The sequence below is a fragment of the Phyllobates terribilis genome, unplaced genomic scaffold, assembly GCF_046119375.1.
Source record: "Phyllobates terribilis strain yellow unplaced genomic scaffold, ASM4611937v1 Scaffold_2__4_contigs__length_985480577, whole genome shotgun sequence".
In the NCBI taxonomy this organism is placed as follows: domain Eukaryota; kingdom Metazoa; phylum Chordata; class Amphibia; order Anura; family Dendrobatidae; genus Phyllobates; species Phyllobates terribilis.
The window spans coordinates 971,903,059-971,929,064 of record NW_027362762.1 but is presented as its reverse complement, the minus strand read 5'-3'; the positions used below and the strand labels follow the sequence as shown (position 1 = coordinate 971,929,064).

The following is a 26,006-nucleotide window of genomic DNA, read 5'->3' as shown; positions in this document are numbered from 1 at the left end:
CCATATCCCTATATACAGGAGATACCCAGGTTATACCAGCGTGCCCCATATCCCTATATACAGGAGATACCCAGGTTATACTAGCGTGCCCCATATCCCTATATACAGGAGATACCCAGGTTATACCAGCGTGCCCCATATCCCTATATACAGGAGATACCCAGGTTATACCAGTGTGCTCCATATCCCTACATACAGGAGATACCCAGGTTATACCAGCGTGCCCCATATCCCTATATACAGGAGATACCCAGGTTATACCAGCGTGCTCCATATCCCTATATACAGGAGATACCCAGGTTATACCAGCGTGCCCCATATCCCTATATACAGGAGATACCCAGGTTATACCAGCGTGCTCCATATCCCTATATACAGGAGATACCCAGGTTATACCAGCGTGCCCCATATCCCTATATACAGGAGATACCCAGGTTATACCAGCGTGCCCCATATCCCTATATACAGGAGATGCCCAGGTGATACCAGCGTGATCCATATCCCTATATACAGGAGATACCCAGGTTATACCAGCGTGCCCCATATCCCTATATACAGGAGATACCCAGGTTATACCAGCGTGCCCCATATCCCTATATACAGGAGATACCCAGGTTATACCAGCGTGCCCCATATCCCTATATACAGGAGATACCCAGGTTATACCAGCGTGATCCATATCCCTATATACAAGAGATACCCAGGTTATACCAGCGTGCCCCATATCCCTATATACAGGAGATACCCAGGTTATACCAGCGTGATCCATATCCCTATATACAGGAGATACCCAGGTTATACCAGCGTGATCCATATTCCTATATAAAGGAGATACCCACGTTATACCAGCGGGCTCCATATCCCTATATACAGGAGATACCCAGGTTATACCAGCGTGCCCCATATCCCTATATACAGGAGATACCCAGGTTTTACCAGCGTGCCCCATATCCCTATATACAGGAGATACCCAGGTTATACCAGCGTGATCCATATCCCTATATACAGGAGATACCCAGGTTATACCAGCGTGCCCCATATCCCTATATACAGGAGATACCCAGGTTATACCAGCGTGCCCCATATCCCTATATACAGGAGATACCCAGGTTATACCAGCGTGCCCCATATCCCTATATACAGGAGATACCCAGGTTATACCAGCGTGATCCATATCCCTATATACAAGAGATACCCAGGTTATACCAGCGTGCCCCATATCCCTATATACAGGAGATACCCAGGTTATACCAGCGTGATCCATATCCCTATATACAGGAGATACCCAGGTTATACCAGCGTGATCCATATTCCTATATAAAGGAGATACCCACGTTATACCAGCGGGCTCCATATCCCTATATACAGGAGATACCCAGGTTATACCAGCGTGCCCCATATCCCTATATACAGGAGATACCCAGGTTTTACCAGCGTGCTCCATATCCCTATATACAGGAGATACCCAGGTTATACCAGCGGGCTCCATATCCCTATATACAGGAGATACCCAGGTTATACCAGCGTGATCCATATCCCTATATACAGGAGATACCCAGGTTATACCAGCGTGCCCCATATCCCTATATACAGGAGATACCCAGGTTATACCAGCGTGCCCCATATCCCTATATACAGGAGATACCCAGGTTATACCAGCGTGCCCCATATCCCTATATACAGGAGATACCCAGGTTATACCAGCGGGCTCCATATCCCTATATACAGGAGATACCGAGATTATACCAGCGTGATCCATATCCCTATATACAGGAGATACCCAGGTTATACCAGCGTGCTCCATATCCCTATATACAGGAGATACCCAGGTTATACCAGCGTGCCCCATATCCCTATATACAGGAGATACCCAGGTTATACCAGCGTGCTCCATATCCCTATATACAGGAGATACCCAGGTTATACCAGCGTGCCCCATATCCCTATATACAGGAGATACCCAGGTTATACCAGCGTGCCCCATATCCCTATATACAGGAGATGCCCAGGTGATACCAGCGTGATCCATATCCCTATATACAGGAGATACCCAGGTTATACCAGCGTGCCCCATATCCCTATATACAGGAGATACCCAGGTTATACCAGCGTGCCCCATATCCCTATATACAGGAGATACCCAGGTTATACCAGCGTGCCCCATATCCCTATATACAGGAGATACCCAGGTTATACCAGCGTGCCCCATATCCCTATATACAGGAGATACCCAGGTTATACCAGCGTGATCCATATCCCTATATACAAGAGATACCCAGGTTATACCAGCGTGCCCCATATCCCTATATACAGGAGATACCCAGGTTATACCAGCGTGATCCATATCCCTATATACAGGAGATACCCAGGTTATACCAGCGTGATCCATATTCCTATATAAAGGAGATACCCACGTTATACCAGCGGGCTCCATATCCCTATATACAGGAGATACCCAGGTTATACCAGCGTGCCCCATATCCCTATATACAGGAGATACCCAGGTTTTGCCAGCGTGCTCCATATCCCTATATACAGGAGATACCCAGGTTATACCAGCGTGATCCATATCCCTATATAAGGGCGATGCCCAGGTTATACCAGCGTGCTCCATATCCCTATATACAGGAGATACCCAGGTTATACCAGCGTGCCCCATATCCCTATATACAGGAGATGCCCAGATGATACCAGCGTGATCCATATCCCTATATACAGGAGATACCCAGGTTATACCAGCGTGCCCCATATCCCTATATACAGGAGATACCCAGGTTATACCAGCGTGCCCCATATCCCTATATACTGGAGATACCCAGGTTATACCAGCGTGCCCCATATCCCTATATACAGGAGATGCCCAGGTGATACCAGCGTGATCCATATCCCTATATACAGGAGATACCCAGGTTATACCAGCGTGCCCCATATCCCTATATACAGGAGATACCCAGGTTATACCAGCGTGCCCCATATCCCTATATACAGGAGATACCCAGGTTATACCAGCGTGCCCCATATCCCTATATACAGGAGATACCCAGGTTATACCAGCGTGATCCATATCCCTATATACAAGAGATACCCAGGTTATACCAGCGTGCCCCATATCCCTATATACAGGAGATACCCAGGTTATACCAGCGTGATCCATATCCCTATATACAGGAGATACCCAGGTTATACCAGCGTGATCCATATTCCTATATAAAGGAGATACCCACGTTATACCAGCGGGCTCCATATCCCTATATACAGGAGATACCCAGGTTATACCAGCGTGCCCCATATCCCTATATACAGGAGATACCCAGGTTTTACCAGCGTGCTCCATATCCCTATATACAGGAGATACCCAGGTTATACCAGCGGGCTCCATATCCCTATATACAGGAGATACCCAGGTTATACCAGCGTGATCCATATCCCTATATACAGGAGATACCCAGGTTATACCAGCGTGCCCCATATCCCTATATACAGGAGATACCCAGGTTATACCAGCGTGCCCCATATCCCTATATACAGGAGATACCCAGGTTATACCAGCGTGCCCCATATCCCTATATACAGGAGATACCCAGGTTATACCAGCGGGCTCCATATCCCTATATACAGGAGATACCGAGATTATACCAGCGTGATCCATATCCCTATATACAGGAGATACCCAGGTTATACCAGCGTGCTCCATATCCCTATATACAGGAGATACCCAGGTTATACCAGCGTGCCCCATATCCCTATATACAGGAGATACCCAGGTTATACCAGCGTGCTCCATATCCCTATATACAGGAGATACCCAGGTTATACCAGCGTGCCCCATATCCCTATATACAGGAGATACCCAGGTTATACCAGCGTGCCCCATATCCCTATATACAGGAGATGCCCAGGTGATACCAGCGTGATCCATATCCCTATATACAGGAGATACCCAGGTTATACCAGCGTGCCCCATATCCCTATATACAGGAGATACCCAGGTTATACCAGCGTGCCCCATATCCCTATATACAGGAGATACCCAGGTTATACCAGCGTGCCCCATATCCCTATATACAGGAGATACCCAGGTTATACCAGCGTGATCCATATTCCTATATACAGGAGATACCCAGGTTATACCAGCGTGATCCATATCCCTATATACAGGAGATACCCAGGTTATACCAGCGTGATCCATATCCCTATATACAGGAGATACCCAGGTTATACCAGCGTGATCCATATTCCTATATAAAGGAGATACCCACGTTATACCAGCGGGCTCCATATCCCTATATACAGGAGATACCCAGGTTATACCAGCGTGCCCCATATCCCTATATACAGGAGATACCCAGGTTTTACCAGCGTGCTCCATATCCCTATATACAGGAGATACCCAGGTTATACCAGCGGGCTCCATATCCCTATATACAGGAGATACCCAGGTTATACCAGCGTGATCCATATCCCTATATACAGGAGATACCCAGGTTATACCAGCGTGCCCCATATCCCTATATACAGGAGATACCCAGGTTATACCAGCGTGCCCCATATCCCTATATACAGGAGATACCCAGGTTATACCAGCGTGCCCCATATCCCTATATACAGGAGATACCCAGGTTATACCAGCGGGCTCCATATCCCTATATACAGGAGATACCCAGGTTATACCAGCGTGCCCCATATCCCTATATACAGGAGATACCCAGGTTATACCAGCGTGATCCATATTCCTATATACAGGAGATACCCAGGTTATACCAGCGTGATCCATATTCCTATATAAAGGAGATACCCACGTTATACCAGCGGGCTCCATATCCCTATATACAGGAGATACCCAGGTTATACCAGCGTGCCCCATATCCCTATATACAGGAGATACCCAGGTTTTACCAGCGTGCTCCATATCCCTATATACAGGAGATACCCAGGTTATACCAGCGGGCTCCATATCCCTATATACAGGAGATACCCAGGTTATACCAGCGTGCTCCATATCCCTATATACAGGAGATACCCAGGTTATACCAGCGGGCTCCATATCCCTATATACAGGAGATACCCAGGTTATACCAGCGGGCTCCATATCCCTATATACAGGAGATACCTAGGTTATACCAGCGTGATCCATATCCATATATACAGGAGATACCCAGGTTATACCAGCGTGCTCCATATCCCTATATACAGGAGATACCCAGGTTATACCAGCGTGCTCCATATCCCTATATACAGGAGATACCCAGGTTATACCAGCGTGATCCATATCCCTATATAAGGGCGATGCCCAGGTTATACCAGCGTGCTCCATATCCCTATATACAGGAGATACCCAGGTTATACCAGCGTGATCCATATCCCTATATAAGGGCGATGCCCAGGTTATACCAGCGTGCCCCATATCCCTATATACAGGAGATACCCAGGTTTTACCAGCGTGCTCCATATCCCTATATACAGGAGATACCCAGGTTATACCAGCGGGCTCCATATCCCTATATACAGGAGATACCCAGGTTATACCAGCGTGATCCATATCCCTATATACAGGAGATACCCAGGTTATACCAGCGTGCCCCATATCCCTATATACAGGAGATACCCAGGTTATACCAGCGTGCCCCATATCCCTATATACAGGAGATACCCAGGTTATACCAGCGTGCCCCATATCCCTATATACAGGAGATACCCAGGTTATACCAGCGGGCTCCATATCCCTATATACAGGAGATACCCAGGTTATACCAGCGTGATCCATATCCCTATATAAGGGCGATGCCCAGGTTATAACAGCGTGCTCCATATCCCTATATACAGGAGATACCCAGGTTATACCAGCGTGCCCCATATCCCTATATACAGGAGATGCCCAGATGATACCAGCGTGATCCATATCCCTATATACAGGAGATACCCAGGTTATACCAGCGTGCCCCATATCCCTATATACAGGAGATACCCAGGTTATACCAGCGTGATCCATATCCCTATATACAAGAGATACCCAGGTTATACCAGCGTGCCCCATATCCCTATATACAGGAGATACCCAGGTTATACCAGCGTGATCCATATCCCTATATACAGGAGATACCCAGGTTATACCAGCGTGATCCATATTCCTATATAAAGGAGATACCCACGTTATACCAGCGGGCTCCATATCCCTATATACAGGAGATACCCAGGTTATACCAGCGTGCCCCATATCCCTATATACAGGAGATACCCAGGTTTTACCAGCGTGCTCCATATCCCTATATACAGGAGATACCCAGGTTATACCAGCGGGCTCCATATCCCTATATACAGGAGATACCCAGGTTATACCAGCGTGATCCATATCCCTATATACAGGAGATACCCAGGTTATACCAGCGTGCCCCATATCCCTATATACAGGAGATACCCAGGTTATACCAGCGTGCCCCATATCCCTATATACAGGAGATACCCAGGTTATACCAGCGTGCCCCATATCCCTATATACAGGAGATACCCAGGTTATACCAGCGGGCTCCATATCCCTATATACAGGAGATACCGAGATTATACCAGCGTGATCCATATCCCTATATACAGGAGATACCCAGGTTATACCAGCGTGCTCCATATCCCTATATACAGGAGATACCCAGGTTATACCAGCGTGCCCCATATCCCTATATACAGGAGATACCCAGGTTATACCAGCGTGCTCCATATCCCTATATACAGGAGATACCCAGGTTATACCAGCGTGCCCCATATCCCTATATACAGGAGATACCCAGGTTATACCAGCGTGCCCCATATCCCTATATACAGGAGATGCCCAGGTGATACCAGCGTGATCCATATCCCTATATACAGGAGATACCCAGGTTATACCAGCGTGCCCCATATCCCTATATACAGGAGATACCCAGGTTATACCAGCGTGCCCCATATCCCTATATACAGGAGATACCCAGGTTATACCAGCGTGCCCCATATCCCTATATACAGGAGATACCCAGGTTATACCAGCGTGATCCATATTCCTATATACAGGAGATACCCAGGTTATACCAGCGTGATCCATATCCCTATATACAGGAGATACCCAGGTTATACCAGCGTGATCCATATCCCTATATACAGGAGATACCCAGGTTATACCAGCGTGATCCATATTCCTATATAAAGGAGATACCCACGTTATACCAGCGGGCTCCATATCCCTATATACAGGAGATACCCAGGTTATACCAGCGTGCCCCATATCCCTATATACAGGAGATACCCAGGTTTTACCAGCGTGCTCCATATCCCTATATACAGGAGATACCCAGGTTATACCAGCGGGCTCCATATCCCTATATACAGGAGATACCCAGGTTATACCAGCGTGATCCATATCCCTATATACAGGAGATACCCAGGTTATACCAGCGTGCCCCATATCCCTATATACAGGAGATACCCAGGTTATACCAGCGTGCCCCATATCCCTATATACAGGAGATACCCAGGTTATACCAGCGTGCCCCATATCCCTATATACAGGAGATACCCAGGTTATACCAGCGGGCTCCATATCCCTATATACAGGAGATACCCAGGTTATACCAGCGTGCCCCATATCCCTATATACAGGAGATACCCAGGTTATACCAGCGTGATCCATATTCCTATATACAGGAGATACCCAGGTTATACCAGCGTGATCCATATTCCTATATAAAGGAGATACCCACGTTATACCAGCGGGCTCCATATCCCTATATACAGGAGATACCCAGGTTATACCAGCGTGCCCCATATCCCTATATACAGGAGATACCCAGGTTTTACCAGCGTGCTCCATATCCCTATATACAGGAGATACCCAGGTTATACCAGCGGGCTCCATATCCCTATATACAGGAGATACCCAGGTTATACCAGCGTGCTCCATATCCCTATATACAGGAGATACCCAGGTTATACCAGCGGGCTCCATATCCCTATATACAGGAGATACCCAGGTTATACCAGCGGGCTCCATATCCCTATATACAGGAGATACCTAGGTTATACCAGCGTGATCCATATCCATATATACAGGAGATACCCAGGTTATACCAGCGTGCTCCATATCCCTATATACAGGAGATACCCAGGTTATACCAGCGTGCTCCATATCCCTATATACAGGAGATACCCAGGTTATACCAGCGTGATCCACATCCCTATATAAGGGCGATGCCCAGGTTATACCAGCGTGCTCCATATCCCTATATACAGGAGATACCCAGGTTATACCAGCGTGATCCATATCCCTATATAAGGGCGATGCCCAGGTTATACCAGCGTGCCCCATATCCCTATATACAGGAGATACCCAGGTTTTACCAGCGTGCTCCATATCCCTATATACAGGAGATACCCAGGTTATACCAGCGGGCTCCATATCCCTATATACAGGAGATACCCAGGTTATACCAGCGTGATCCATATCCCTATATACAGGAGATACCCAGGTTATACCAGCGTGCCCCATATCCCTATATACAGGAGATACCCAGGTTATACCAGCGTGCCCCATATCCCTATATACAGGAGATACCCAGGTTATACCAGCGTGCCCCATATCCCTATATACAGGAGATACCCAGGTTATACCAGCGGGCTCCATATCCCTATATACAGGAGATACCCAGGTTATACCAGCGTGATCCATATCCCTATATAAGGGCGATGCCCAGGTTATACCAGCGTGCTCCATATCCCTATATACAGGAGATACCCAGGTTATACCAGCGTGCCCCATATCCCTATATACAGGAGATGCCCAGATGATACCAGCGTGATCCATATCCCTATATACAGGAGATACCCAGGTTATACCAGCGTGCCCCATATCCCTATATACAGGAGATACCCAGGTTATACCAGCGTGCCCCATATCCCTATATACTGGAGATACCCAGGTTATACCAGCGTGCCCCATATCCCTATATACAGGAGATGCCCAGGTGATACCAGCGTGATCCATATCCCTATATACAGGAGATACCCAGGTTATACCAGCGTGCCCCATATCCCTATATACAGGAGATACCCAGGTTATACCAGCGTGCCCCATATCCCTATATACAGGAGATACCCAGGTTATACCAGCGTGCCCCATATCCCTATATACAGGAGATACCCAGGTTATACCAGCGTGATCCATATCCCTATATACAAGAGATACCCAGGTTATACCAGCGTGCCCCATATCCCTATATACAGGAGATACCCAGGTTATACCAGCGTGATCCATATCCCTATATACAGGAGATACCCAGGTTATACCAGCGTGATCCATATTCCTATATAAAGGAGATACCCACGTTATACCAGCGGGCTCCATATCCCTATATACAGGAGATACCCAGGTTATACCAGCGTGCCCCATATCCCTATATACAGGAGATACCCAGGTTTTACCAGCGTGCTCCATATCCCTATATACAGGAGATACCCAGGTTATACCAGCGGGCTCCATATCCCTATATACAGGAGATACCCAGGTTATACCAGCGTGATCCATATCCCTATATACAGGAGATACCCAGGTTATACCAGCGTGCCCCATATCCCTATATACAGGAGATACCCAGGTTATACCAGCGTGCCCCATATCCCTATATACAGGAGATACCCAGGTTATACCAGCGTGCCCCATATCCCTATATACAGGAGATACCCAGGTTATACCAGCGGGCTCCATATCCCTATATACAGGAGATACCGAGATTATACCAGCGTGATCCATATCCCTATATACAGGAGATACCCAGGTTATACCAGCGTGCTCCATATCCCTATATACAGGAGATACCCAGGTTATACCAGCGTGCCCCATATCCCTATATACAGGAGATACCCAGGTTATACCAGCGTGCTCCATATCCCTATATACAGGAGATACCCAGGTTATACCAGCGTGCCCCATATCCCTATATACAGGAGATACCCAGGTTATACCAGCGTGCCCCATATCCCTATATACAGGAGATGCCCAGGTGATACCAGCGTGATCCATATCCCTATATACAGGAGATACCCAGGTTATACCAGCGTGCCCCATATCCCTATATACAGGAGATACCCAGGTTATACCAGCGTGCCCCATATCCCTATATACAGGAGATACCCAGGTTATACCAGCGTGCCCCATATCCCTATATACAGGAGATACCCAGGTTATACCAGCGTGATCCATATTCCTATATACAGGAGATACCCAGGTTATACCAGCGTGATCCATATCCCTATATACAGGAGATACCCAGGTTATACCAGCGTGATCCATATCCCTATATACAGGAGATACCCAGGTTATACCAGCGTGATCCATATTCCTATATAAAGGAGATACCCACGTTATACCAGCGGGCTCCATATCCCTATATACAGGAGATACCCAGGTTATACCAGCGTGCCCCATATCCCTATATACAGGAGATACCCAGGTTTTACCAGCGTGCTCCATATCCCTATATACAGGAGATACCCAGGTTATACCAGCGGGCTCCATATCCCTATATACAGGAGATACCCAGGTTATACCAGCGTGATCCATATCCCTATATACAGGAGATACCCAGGTTATACCAGCGTGCCCCATATCCCTATATACAGGAGATACCCAGGTTATACCAGCGTGCCCCATATCCCTATATACAGGAGATACCCAGGTTATACCAGCGTGCCCCATATCCCTATATACAGGAGATACCCAGGTTATACCAGCGGGCTCCATATCCCTATATACAGGAGATACCCAGGTTATACCAGCGTGCCCCATATCCCTATATACAGGAGATACCCAGGTTATACCAGCGTGATCCATATTCCTATATACAGGAGATACCCAGGTTATACCAGCGTGATCCATATTCCTATATAAAGGAGATACCCACGTTATACCAGCGGGCTCCATATCCCTATATACAGGAGATACCCAGGTTATACCAGCGTGCCCCATATCCCTATATACAGGAGATACCCAGGTTTTACCAGCGTGCTCCATATCCCTATATACAGGAGATACCCAGGTTATACCAGCGGGCTCCATATCCCTATATACAGGAGATACCCAGGTTATACCAGCGTGCTCCATATCCCTATATACAGGAGATACCCAGGTTATACCAGCGGGCTCCATATCCCTATATACAGGAGATACCCAGGTTATACCAGCGGGCTCCATATCCCTATATACAGGAGATACCTAGGTTATACCAGCGTGATCCATATCCATATATACAGGAGATACCCAGGTTATACCAGCGTGCTCCATATCCCTATATACAGGAGATACCCAGGTTATACCAGCGTGCTCCATATCCCTATATACAGGAGATACCCAGGTTATACCAGCGTGCCCCATATCCCTATATACAGGAGATACCCAGGTTATACCAGCGTGCCCCATATCCCTATATACAGGAGATACCCAGGTTATACCAGCGTGCCCCATATCCCTATATACAGGAGATACCCAGGTTATACCAGCGTGCCCCATATCCCTATATACAGGAGATACCCAGGTTATACCAGCGTGATCCATATTCCTATATACAGGAGATACCCAGGTTATACCAGCGTGATCCATATCCCTATATACAGGAGATACCCAGGTTATACCAGCGTGATCCATATCCCTATATACAGGAGATACCCAGGTTATACCAGCGTGATCCATATTCCTATATAAAGGAGATACCCACGTTATACCAGCGGGCTCCATATCCCTATATACAGGAGATACCCAGGTTATACCAGCGTGCCCCATATCCCTATATACAGGAGATACCCAGGTTTTACCAGCGTGCTCCATATCCCTATATACAGGAGATACCCAGGTTATACCAGCGGGCTCCATATCCCTATATACAGGAGATACCCAGGTTATACCAGCGTGATCCATATCCCTATATACAGGAGATACCCAGGTTATACCAGCGTGCCCCATATCCCTATATACAGGAGATACCCAGGTTATACCAGCGTGCCCCATATCCCTATATACAGGAGATACCCAGGTTTTACCAGCGTGCTCCATATCCCTATATACAGGAGATACCCAGGTTATACCAGCGGGCTCCATATCCCTATATACAGGAGATACCCAGGTTATACCAGCGTGCCCCATATCCCTATATACAGGAGATACCCAGGTTATACCAGCGTGATCCATATTCCTATATACAGGAGATACCCAGGTTATACCAGCGTGATCCATATCCCTATATACAGGAGATACCCAGGTTATACCAGCGTGATCCATATCCCTATATACAGGAGATACCCAGGTTATACCAGCGTGATCCATATTCCTATATAAAGGAGATACCCACGTTATACCAGCGGGCTCCATATCCCTATATACAGGAGATACCCAGGTTATACCAGCGTGCCCCATATCCCTATATACAGGAGATACCCAGGTTTTACCAGCGTGCTCCATATCCCTATATACAGGAGATACCCAGGTTATACCAGCGGGCTCCATATCCCTATATACAGGAGATACCCAGGTTATACCAGCGTGATCCATATCCCTATATACAGGAGATACCCAGGTTATACCAGCGTGCCCCATATCCCTATATACAGGAGATACCCAGGTTATACCAGCGTGCCCCATATCCCTATATACAGGAGATACCCAGGTTATACCAGCGTGCCCCATATCCCTATATACAGGAGATACCCAGGTTATACCAGCGGGCTCCATATCCCTATATACAGGAGATACCCAGGTTATACCAGCGTGCCCCATATCCCTATATACAGGAGATACCCAGGTTATACCAGCGTGATCCATATTCCTATATACAGGAGATACCCAGGTTATACCAGCGTGATCCATATTCCTATATAAAGGAGATACCCACGTTATACCAGCGGGCTCCATATCCCTATATACAGGAGATACCCAGGTTATACCAGCGTGCCCCATATCCCTATATACAGGAGATACCCAGGTTTTACCAGCGTGCTCCATATCCCTATATACAGGAGATACCCAGGTTATACCAGCGGGCTCCATATCCCTATATACAGGAGATACCCAGGTTATACCAGCGTGCTCCATATCCCTATATACAGGAGATACCCAGGTTATACCAGCGGGCTCCATATCCCTATATACAGGAGATACCCAGGTTATACCAGCGGGCTCCATATCCCTATATACAGGAGATACCTAGGTTATACCAGCGTGATCCATATCCATATATACAGGAGATACCCAGGTTATACCAGCGTGCTCCATATCCCTATATACAGGAGATACCCAGGTTATACCAGCGTGCTCCATATCCCTATATACAGGAGATACCCAGGTTATACCAGCGTGATCCATATCCCTATATAAGGGCGATGCCCAGGTTATACCAGCGTGCTCCATATCCCTATATACAGGAGATACCCAGGTTATACCAGCGTGATCCATATCCCTATATAAGGGCGATGCCCAGGTTATACCAGCGTGCCCCATATCCCTATATACAGGAGATACCCAGGTTTTACCAGCGTGCTCCATATCCCTATATACAGGAGATACCCAGGTTATACCAGCGGGCTCCATATCCCTATATACGGGAGATACCCAGGTTATACCAGCGTGATCCATATCCCTATATACAGGAGATACCCAGGTTATACCAGCGTGCCCCATATCCCTATATACAGGAGATACCCAGGTTATACCAGCGTGCCCCATATCCCTATATACAGGAGATACCCAGGTTATACCAGCGTGCCCCATATCCCTATATACAGGAGATACCCAGGTTATACCAGCGGGCTCCATATCCCTATATACAGGAGATACCCAGGTTATACCAGCGTGCCCCATATCCCTATATACAGGAGATACCCAGGTTATACCAGCGTGATCCATATCCCTATATACAGGAGATACCCAGGTTATACCAGCGTGCCCCATATCCCTATATACAGGAGATACCCAGGTTATACCAGCGTGCCCCATATCCCTATATACAGGAGATACCCAGGTTATACCAGCGTGATCCATATTCCTATATACAGGAGATACCCAGGTTATACCAGCGTGATCCATATTCCTATATAAAGGAGATACCCACGTTATACCAGCGTGCCCCATATCCCTATATACAGGAGATACCCAGGTTTTATCAGCGTGCTCCATATCCCTATATACAGGAGATACCCAGGTTATACCAGCGGGCTCCATATCCCTATATACAGGAGATACCCAGGTTATACCAGCGGGCTCCATATCCCTATATACAGGAGATACCCAGGTTATACCAGCGTGCTCCATATCCCTATATACAGGAGATACCCAGGTTATACCAGCGGGCTCCATATCCCTATATACAGGAGATACCTAGGTTATACCAGCGTGATCCATATCCATATATACAGGAGATACCCAGGTTATACCAGCGTGCTCCATATCCCTATATACAGGAGATACCCAGGTTATACCAGCGTGATCCATATCCCTATATAAGGGCGATGCCCAGGTTATACCAGCTGTACATATATAACTATATACAGGAGATCCCAGGTTATACCAGCTGTATAACCAGGGGAGGAGTCCTGAGGAGATAATTTGCATATTCCCACTGCATTTTGGGATAAGTGAAGAGTCTCCGCGAGCTCAAAGAACACTGGATTTTGGCTGTTGGAGCTGAAAAGAGGACATCGGTAAACCGCGCGCGCATTTTGAAGCTTTTTTTTTAAGCCTTTTTCACTGTTTTCAGAACATTAACAGTAAGAACATGGAAGAGTCCAGGAGCCATTTGGTGAGCTGCATATCCTGCTACATGTTCACAGACTTGCCAGTGGAAAAGCCAAACTTCACATGCCAGAAATGCAGCTTGTGTCCCTGTTGGAGGAAAAGATGCAAAATCTAGAAGAGAGGTTAACTACCTTGAAAATCATTAAGGAAGGTGAAGAGTTCTTAGACAGAGCAGAATTATCTCTTCATGATTCAGAAAGAGAAGAAATTCTCACTGCACCTGAGGAAACAGAGGAATGGAAGCCTGTGACCCCGAGAAGCAGGAGGATCGAGAGGCAGTCAGCAGCCATACTGCTCAGGAACCAGTACCAGGCTCTCACGCAGGAGAACCATGAAGAAATACAGCAAGATAAGACTCTGCCAGCAATGAATAACCTTGTAAGCCCTCAGAATCCTCCTGGATGGAGAAAGAAGAATGTTGTGAAGAAAAAACGGAGAGTGGTGGTCATGGGGGATTCCCTGTTAAGAGGAACAGAGGCCGCTATCTGCAGACCAGACATAACCTCAAGAGAAATGTGCTGTCTTCCAGGAGCAAAAATTAAAGATGTGTCTGACAGGATATCAAGACTCTTCAGACCTACAGATCACTACCCATTCCTGCTAATACATGTGGAGACAAATGACACCGCAAGAAAGGACCTGGAAACCATCTGCAGTGACTTTGAAGACTTAGGCAAGAAAGTGAAAGAATTGGGAGCGCAGGTGGTCTTCTCATCCATCCTCCCAGTGGATGGCCATGGAACAATGAGGTGGAATAAGATTCTACAGGTGAACAACTGGCTACGTCGATGGTGCCGTCAACAAGGATTTGGATTTCTGGATCACGGAATGAATTACCTATACGATGGACTACTTGCTAGAGATGGGGTGCACCTTACGAAGACTGGAAAACATGTATTTGGAAGTCGCCTTGCTACACTCATCAGGAGAGCTTTATACCAGAACAATGTGGGAAGGGAAGCAAAAGGCCAGAAAAAGCCATACAGCCGACAAATACTATTGAGATCTCTGCTACTGGAAGTGGAAAGAAAGAACAAAGACAAAACAATTTAAATAATAAAAATATGGGAGGAAGAGAAACCAATCACAAACTAAAATGTTTTTATACAAATGCACAAAGCATGGGCAACAAACAAGGAGAATTGGAACTACTAATGCAGGAAAAGGAATATGATGTCATTGGAATCACTGAAACTTGGTGGGACGATACACATGATTGGAATAAAAGGCTAAAAGGATACAACTTATTTGCAAGAAACAGACTTGATAAACGAGGAGGAGGTGTTGCATTGTATGTTAGAAAAGCGAATATCTGCACAGAGATTGAAGCTTCAGAGACTGGGAGTTCTGTGGAAACTGTTTGGGTAAGAATACAAGGAGAGAACAACGGAAAGGACACCATTGTAGGCATTTACTACAGGCCACCTGGGCAAGCTGAAGATATGGATGAACTCTTTATGTATCAAATGACCAAGTTCTCCAAAAAATATGACGTAGTGGTCATGGGAGATTTCAACTATCCAGACATTTGTTGGGAATCTCTCTCAAGTAAAACTAACAGGTCAAGCAAATTCTTATCCTCTCTTGCTGACAACTTTATCTTCCAAAAGGTAGGGGAGAAAACAAGGGGATCTGCTACTTTGCATCTAATCCTTATAAACAAGGAGGAAATGGTTGAGGAGGTAAAGGTGGCTGGGACCCTAGGAGGCAGCGATCATGCTATTATAGAATTTTGGATAACTAGAGGAGGAAGACATGTGAAGACTCAAACTTCAAGGTTAGATTTTAGAAAGGCAGATTTTAAGAGACTCAGAAAGAGAATAGGAGGGATCCAATGGCTGGATGTCCTTAAGGACAAAAATGTCCAGGAAGGATGGGAAATATTTAAAAATGAGATTCTCAAAGCACAATCGTTAACAATCCCGAAAAGTAGGAAGAATGGGAAGCATTTAAGGAAACCAGGATGGATGAACACAGAACTTAAACACATGCTAAAAAGAAAGAAAGAAATGTTTATTAAATGGAAAGAGGGAGGCATATCTAAAGAAGATTATAATGCAGTCTGCAGATCCTGCAGGGCACGTATCAGGTTAGCTAAAGCTGACAATGAATTAAGGCTTGCAAGAGATGTCAAAAGCAATAAAAAAGGATTTTGGGGGTATGTCAAAAGTAAAAGAAAAGTCAAAGATGCTATAGGATTTTTACAGGATGAAAATGGAGAAATGGTAAGAGAGGATGTTGAGAAGGCCGAACTTTTTAATTCCTATTTTGCATCTGTTTTCTCTCAGAAAGAAAATGTAATATCAACTGATCTTCACTGTCCTTTTAGAGGAATAGAGGAATCCAAGTTATCTGTAAACAGAAAGATTGTGAGGGAATATTTAGCTAACATAAATGAGTTCAAGTCTCCAGGTCCAGATGAATTACACCCCAGAGTACTGAAGGAGATCGTAGAAGAAATTTTAGAACCACTCTCCATAATCTTTGAAAATTCTTGGAGAACAGGAGAAGTCCCAGAAGACTGGAGAAGAGCAAATGTTGTTCCTATCTTCAAAAAGGGGGAAGAAGGTGGACCCAGGGAACTATAGGCCGGTGAGTCTGACTTCTATACCAGGAAAGATCTTTGAACAAATTATTAAACAACATGTATGTAAGTACATGGATAAGAATGAAGTGATTAACCAGAGTCAGCATGGGTTTGTAACTAACAAGTCATGTCAGACTAACTTAATTTCCTTCTATGACAGAATCACTGACTGGGTGGATCAGGGAAATGCTGTAGATATAGTATATCTTGACTTCAGCAAAGCATTTGACAAAGTATCTCACACCATCCTTATTGAAAAAATGACCAAGTATGCAATGGACCAGGCAACTGTTAGGTGGATTCATAACTGGCTTAGTGATCGGACTCAAAGGGTGGTTGTAAATGGCTTCACATCCAGCTGGATGAATGTCTCAAGTGGGGTACCACAGGGCTCCGTCCTGGGACCTGTATTGTTCAACATCTTTATCAATGATTTAGATGAAGGAATTGAGGGTAAACTGATTAAATTTGCTGATGACACAAAGCTAGGAGGGATAGCTAATACTAGAGAAGAGAGAGAGAGGATTCAAAAAGACCTAAATAAACTGGAGCAGTGGGCAGCAACCAACAGAATGGTTTATAACAGGGAAAAATGCAAAGTACTACATCTGGGCAATAAAAATGAAAAAAGCATATACAGAATGGGAGGAATAGAGCTAAGCAACAGTACATGTGAAAAAGACTTAGGTATACTAATAGATCATAGACTCAACATGAGTCAACAGTGTGATGCAGCAGCAAAAAAGGCAAATACAATTCTGGGATGTATTAACAGAAGCATACAGTCTAGATCACGTGAAGTCATTATCGGTCTTTACTCCTCTTTGGTCAGACCTCATCTGGAATACTGTGTACAGTTTTGGGCACCACATTTTAAAAAAGACATAGACAAACTGGAGCAAGTTCAGAGAAGAGCGACCAGAATGGTGACTGGTCTGCAAACCATGTCCTATGAGGAACGGTTGCAGGATTTGGGAATGTTTAGCTTGCAAAAAAGAAGACTGAGAGGAGACTTAATAGCTGTCTACAAATATGTCAAGGGCTGTCACATTGTAGAAGGATCATCTTTATTCTCATTTGCACAAGGAAAGACTAGAAGCAATGGGATGAAACTGAATGGGAGGAGACACAGATTAGATATTAGAAAAAACTTTTTGACAGTTAGGGTGATTAATGAGTGGAACAGGCGGCCACGAGAGGTGGTGAGTTCCCCTTCAATGGACGTCTTCAAACAGAGGCTGGACAGACATCTGTCTGAGATGATCTAGTGAATCCTGCTTTGAGCCGGGGGTTGGACCAGATGACCCAGGAGGTCCCCTCCAACTCTACCATTCTATGATTCTATGATTCTATGATTCTACATATATAATTATATACAGGAGATGCCCAGGTTATACCAGTTGTACATATATAATTATATACAGGAGATGCCCAGGTTATACCAGTTGTACATATATAATTATATACAGGAGATGTCCAGGTTATACCGGCTGTACATATATAATTATATACAGGAGATGTCCAGGTTATACCAGCTGTACATATATAATTATATACAGGAGATGTCCAGGTTATACCAGTTGTACATATATAATTTTATACAGGAGATGCCCAGGTTATACCAGCTGTACATGTATAATTATATACAGGAGATGCCCAGGTTATACCAGCTGTACATATATAATTATATACAGGAGATGTCCAGGTTATACCAGCTGTACATATATAATTATATACAGGAGATGCCCAGGTTATACCGGCTGTACATATATAATTATATACAGGAGATGTCCAGGTTATACCAGCTGTACATATATAATTATATACAGGAGATGTCCAGGTTATACCGGCTGTACATATATAATTATATACAGGAGATGTCCAGGTTATACCAGCTGTACATATATAATTATATACAGGAGATCCCAGGTTGTACCAGCTGTACATATATAGCTATATACAGGAGATGCCCAAGTTATACCAGCTGTACATATATAATTATATACAGGAGATACCCAGGTTATACCAGCTGTACATGTATAATTATATACAGGAGATGCCCAGGTTATATCAGCTGTACATATATAATTATATACAGGAGATGCCCAGGTTATACCAGCTGTACATATATAATTATATACAGGAGATGCCCAGGTTATACCAGCTGTACATATATAATTATATACAGGAGATGCCCAGGTTATACCAGCTGTACATATATAATTATATACAGGAGATCCCAGGTTGTACCAGCTGTACATATATAGCTATATACAGGAGATGCCCAGGTTATACCAGCTGTACATATATAATTATATACAGGAGATGCCCAGGTTATATCAGCTGTACATATATAATTATATACAGGAGATGCCCAGGTTATATCAGCTGTACATATATAATTATATACAGGAGATGCCCAGGTTATACCAGCTGTACATATATAATTATATACAGGAGATGCCCAGGTTATACCAGCTGTACATATATAATTATATACAGGAGATCCCAGGTTGTACCAGCTGTACATATATAGCTATATACAGGAGATGCCCAGGTTATACCAGCTGTACATATATAATTATATACAGGAGATACCCAGGTTATACCAGCTGTACATGTATAATTATATACAGGAGATACCCAGGTTATACCAGCTGTACATATATAATTCTATACAGGAGATACCCAGGTTATACCAGCTGTACATTTATAATTATATACAGGAGATACCCAGGTTATACCAGCTGTACATATATAATTATATACAGGAGATACCCAGGTTATACCAGCTGTACATTTATAATTATATACAGGAGATTCCCAGGTTATACCGGCTGTACATATATAATTATATACAGGAGATGCCCGGGTTATACCAGTTGTACATATATAATTATATACACTAGATACCCAGGTTATATCAGCTGTACATGTATAATTCTATACAGGAGATACCCAGGTTATACCAGCTGTACATATATAATTATATACAGGAGATGCCCAGGTTATACCAGCTGTACATATATAATTATATACAGGAGATGCCCAGGTTATACCAGTTGTACATATATAATTATATACAGGAGATACCCAGGTTATATCAGCTGTACATGTATAATTCTATACAGGAGATGTCCAGGTTATACCAGCTGTACATTTATAATTATATACAGGAGATGCCCAGGTTATACCAGTTGTACATGTACATATTTAATTATATACAGGCGATACCCAGGTTATACCAGCTGTACATATATAATTATATACAGGAGATGCCCATGTTATACCAGCTGTACATATATAATTATATACAGGAGATCCCAGGTTATAGCAGCTGTACATATATAATTATATGCAGGAGATGCCCAGGTTATATCAGCCGTACATATATAATTATATACAGGAGATACCCAGGTTATACCAGCTGTACATATATAATTATATACAGGAGATACCCAGGTTATACCAGCTGTACATATATAATTATATACAGGATATACCCAGGTTATACCAGCTGTACATGTATAATTATATACAGGAGATACCCAGGTTATATCAGCTGTACATGTATAATTATATACAGGAGATACCCAGGTTATATCAGCTGTACATGTATAATTATATACAGGAGATACCCAGGTTATACCAGTTGTACATGTATAATTATATACAGGAGATGTCCAGGTTATACCAGCTGTACATATATAATTATATACAGGAGATGCCCAGGTTATACCAGCTGTACATATATAATTATATACAGAAGATACCCAGGTTATACCAGCTGTACATATATAATTATATACAGGAGATGCCCAGGTTATACCAGCTGTACATATATAATTATATACAGGAGATGTCCAGGTTATACCAGCTGTACATATATAATTATATACAGGAGATGTCCAGGTTATACCAGTTGTACATGTATAATTATATACAGGAGATGCCCAGGTTATACCAGCTGTACATATATAATTATATACAGGAGATGCCCATGTTATACCAGCTGTACATATATAATTATATACAGGAGATCCCAGGTTATAGCAGCTGTACATATATAATTATATGCAGGAGATGCCCAGGTTATATCAGCCGTACATATATAATTATATACAGGAGATACCCAGGTTATACCAGCTGTACATATATAATTATATACAGGAGATACCCAGGTTATACCAGCTGTACATATATAATTATATACAGGATATACCCAGGTTATACCAGCTGTACATGTATAATTATATACAGGAGATACCCAGGTTATATCAGCTGTACATGTATAATTATATACAGGAGATACCCAGGTTATATCAGCTGTACATGTATAATTATATACAGGAGATACCCAGGTTATACCAGTTGTACATGTATAATTATATACAGGAGATGTCCAGGTTATACCAGCTGTACATATATAATTATATACAGGAGATGCCCAGGTTATACCAGCTGTACATATATAATTATATACAGAAGATACCCAGGTTATACCAGCTGTACATATATAATTATATACAGGAGATGCCCAGGTTATACCAGCTGTACATATATAATTATATACAGGAGATGTCCAGGTTATACCAGCTGTACATATATAATTATATACAGGAGATGTCCAGGTTATACCAGTTGTACATGTATAATTATATACAGGAGATGCCCAGGTTATACCAGCTGTACATATATAATTATATACAGGAGATGTCCAGGTTATACCAGCTGTACATATATAATTATATACAGGAGATGCACAGGTTATACCGGCTGTACATATATAATTATATACAGGAGATACCCAGGTTATACCGGCTGTACATATATAATTATATACAGGAGATGCCCAGGTTATACCAGCTGTACATATATAATTATATACAGGAGATGCCCACGTTATACCAGCTGTACATATATAATTATATACAGGAGATGCCCAGGTTATAGCAGCTGTACATATATAATTATATACAGGAGATGCCCAGGTTATACCAGTTGTACATATATAATTATATACAGGAGATGCCCAGGTTATACCAGTTGTACATATATAATTATATACAGGAGATGCCCAGGTTATACCAGTTGTACATATATAATTTTATACAGGAGATGCCCAGGTTATACCAGCTGTACATGTATAATTATATACAGGAGATGCCCAGGTTATACCAGCTGTACATATATAATTATATACAGGAGATGTCCAGGTTATACCAGCTGTAGATATATAATTATATACAGGAGATCCCAGGTTGTACCAGCTGTACATATATAGCTATATACAGGAGATGCCCAGGTTATACCAGCTGTACATATATAATTATATACAGGAGATACCCAGGTTATACCAGCTGTACATGTATAATTATATACAGGAGATGCCCAGGTTATATCAGCTGTACATATATAATTATATACAGGAGATATCCAGGTTATACCAGCTGTACATATATAATTATATACAGGAGATGTCCAGGTTATACCAGCTGTAGATATATAATTATATACAGGAGATCCCAGGTTGTACCAGCTGTACATATATAGCTATATACAGGAGATGCCCAAGTTATACCAGCTGTACATATATAATTATATACAGGAGATACCCAGGTTATACCAGCTGTACATGTATAATTATATACAGGAGATGCCCAGGTTATATCAGCTGTACATATATAATTATATACAGGAGATGTCCAGGTTATATCAGCTGTACATATATAATTATATACAGGAGATGCCCAGGTTATACCAGTTGTACATATATAATTTTATACAGGAGATGCCCAGGTTATACCAGCTGTACATATATAATTATATACAGGAGATGCCCAGGTTATACCAGCTGTACATATATAATTATATACAGGAGATCCCAGGTTGTACCAGCTGTACATATATAGCTATATACAGGAGATGCCCAGGTTATACCAGCTGTACATATATAATTATATACAGGAGATACCCAGGTTATACCAGCTGTACATGTATAATTATATACAGGAGATACCCAGGTTATACCAGCTGTACATATATAATTCTATACAGGAGATACCCAGGTTATACCAGCTGTACATTTATAATTATATACAGGAGATACCCAGGTTATACCAGCTGTACATATATAATTATATACAGGAGATACCCAGGTTATACCAGCTGTACATTTATAATTATATACAGGAGATTCCCAGGTTATACCGGCTGTACATATATAATTATATACAGGAGATGCCCGGGTTATACCAGTTGTACATGTACATATTTAATTATATACAGGAGATGCCCATGTTATACCAGCTGTACATATATAATTATATACAGGAGATCCCAGGTTATAGCAGCTGTACATATATAATTATATGCAGGAGATGCCCAGGTTATATCAGCCGTACATATATAATTATATACAGGAGATACCCAGGTTATACCAGCTGTACATATATAATTATATACAGGAGATACCCAGGTTATACCAGCTGTACATATATAATTATATACAGGATATACCCAGGTTATACCAGCTGTACATGTATAATTATATACAGGAGATACCCAGGTTATATCAGCTGTACATGTATAATTATATACAGGAGATACCCAGGTTATATCAGCTGTACATGTATAATTATATACAGGAGATACCCAGGTTATACCAGTTGTACATGTATAATTATATACAGGAGATGTCCAGGTTATACCAGCTGTACATATATAATTATATACAGGAGATGCCCAGGTTATACCAGCTGTACATATATAATTATATACAGAAGATACCCAGGTTATACCAGCTGTACATATATAATTATATACAGGAGATGCCCAGGTTATACCAGCTGTACATATATAATTATATACAGGAGATGTCCAGGTTATACCAGCTGTACATATATAATTATATACAGGAGATGTCCAGGTTATACCAGTTGTACATGTATAATTATATACAGGAGATGCCCAGGTTATACCAGCTGTACATATATAATTATATACAGGAGATGTCCAGGTTATACCAGCTGTACATATATAATTATATACAGGAGATGCACAGGTTATACCGGCTGTACATATATAATTATATACAGGAGATACCCAGGTTATACCGGCTGTACATATATAATTATATACAGGAGATGCCCAGGTTATACCAGCTGTACATATATAATTATATACAGGAGATGCCCACGTTATACCAGCTGTACATATATAATTATATACAGGAGATGCCCAGGTTATAGCAGCTGTACATATATAATTATATACAGGAGATGCCCAGGTTATACCAGTTGTACATATATAATTATATACAGGAGATGCCCAGGTTATACCAGTTGTACATATATAATTATATACAGGAGATGCCCAGGTTATACCAGTTGTACATATATAATTTTATACAGGAGATGCCCAGGTTATACCAGCTGTACATGTATAATTATATACAGGAGATGCCCAGGTTATACCAGCTGTACATATATAATTATATACAGGAGATGTCCAGGTTATACCAGCTGTAGATATATAATTATATACAGGAGATCCCAGGTTGTACCAGCTGTACATATATAGCTATATACAGGAGATGCCCAGGTTATACCAGCTGTACATATATAATTATATACAGGAGATACCCAGGTTATACCAGCTGTACATGTATAATTATATACAGGAGATGCCCAGGTTATATCAGCTGTACATATATAATTATATACAGGAGATATCCAGGTTATACCAGCTGTACATATATAATTATATACAGGAGATGTCCAGGTTATACCAGCTGTAGATATATAATTATATACAGGAGATCCCAGGTTGTACCAGCTGTACATATATAGCTATATACAGGAGATGCCCAAGTTATACCAGCTGTACATATATAATTATATACAGGAGATACCCAGGTTATACCAGCTGTACATGTATAATTATATACAGGAGATGCCCAGGTTATATCAGCTGTACATATATAATTATATACAGGAGATGCCCAGGTTATACCAGTTGTACATATATAATTTTATACAGGAGATGCCCAGGTTATACCAGCTGTACATATATAATTATATACAGGAGATGCCCAGGTTATACCAGCTGTACATATATAATTATATACAGGAGATCCCAGGTTGTACCAGCTGTACATATATAGCTATATACAGGAGATGCCCAGGTTATACCAGCTGTACATATATAATTATATACAGGAGATACCCAGGTTATACCAGCTGTACATGTATAATTATATACAGGAGATACCCAGGTTATACCAGCTGTACATATATAATTCTATACAGGAGATACCCAGGTTATACCAGCTGTACATTTATAATTATATACAGGAGATACCCAGGTTATACCAGCTGTACATATATAATTATATACAGGAGATACCCAGGTTATACCAGCTGTACATTTATAATTATATACAGGAGATTCCCAGGTTATACCGGCTGTACATATATAATTATATACAGGAGATGCCCGGGTTATACCAGTTGTACATATATAATTATATACACTAGATACCCAGGTTATATCAGCTGTACATGTATAATTCTATACAGGAGATACCCAGGTTATACCAGCTGTACATATATAATTATATAC

At 42.6% G+C, this 26,006-nt stretch overlaps 1 protein-coding gene across 4 annotated transcripts in view; it reads left to right on the top strand.

The window, feature by feature from the left end:
• Window positions 1–26,006, top strand: part of HAO2 (hydroxyacid oxidase 2) — a 321,468-nt gene that overhangs the window by 282,113 nt on the left and 13,349 nt on the right. The gene's annotated exons all lie outside the window — the stretch shown is intronic.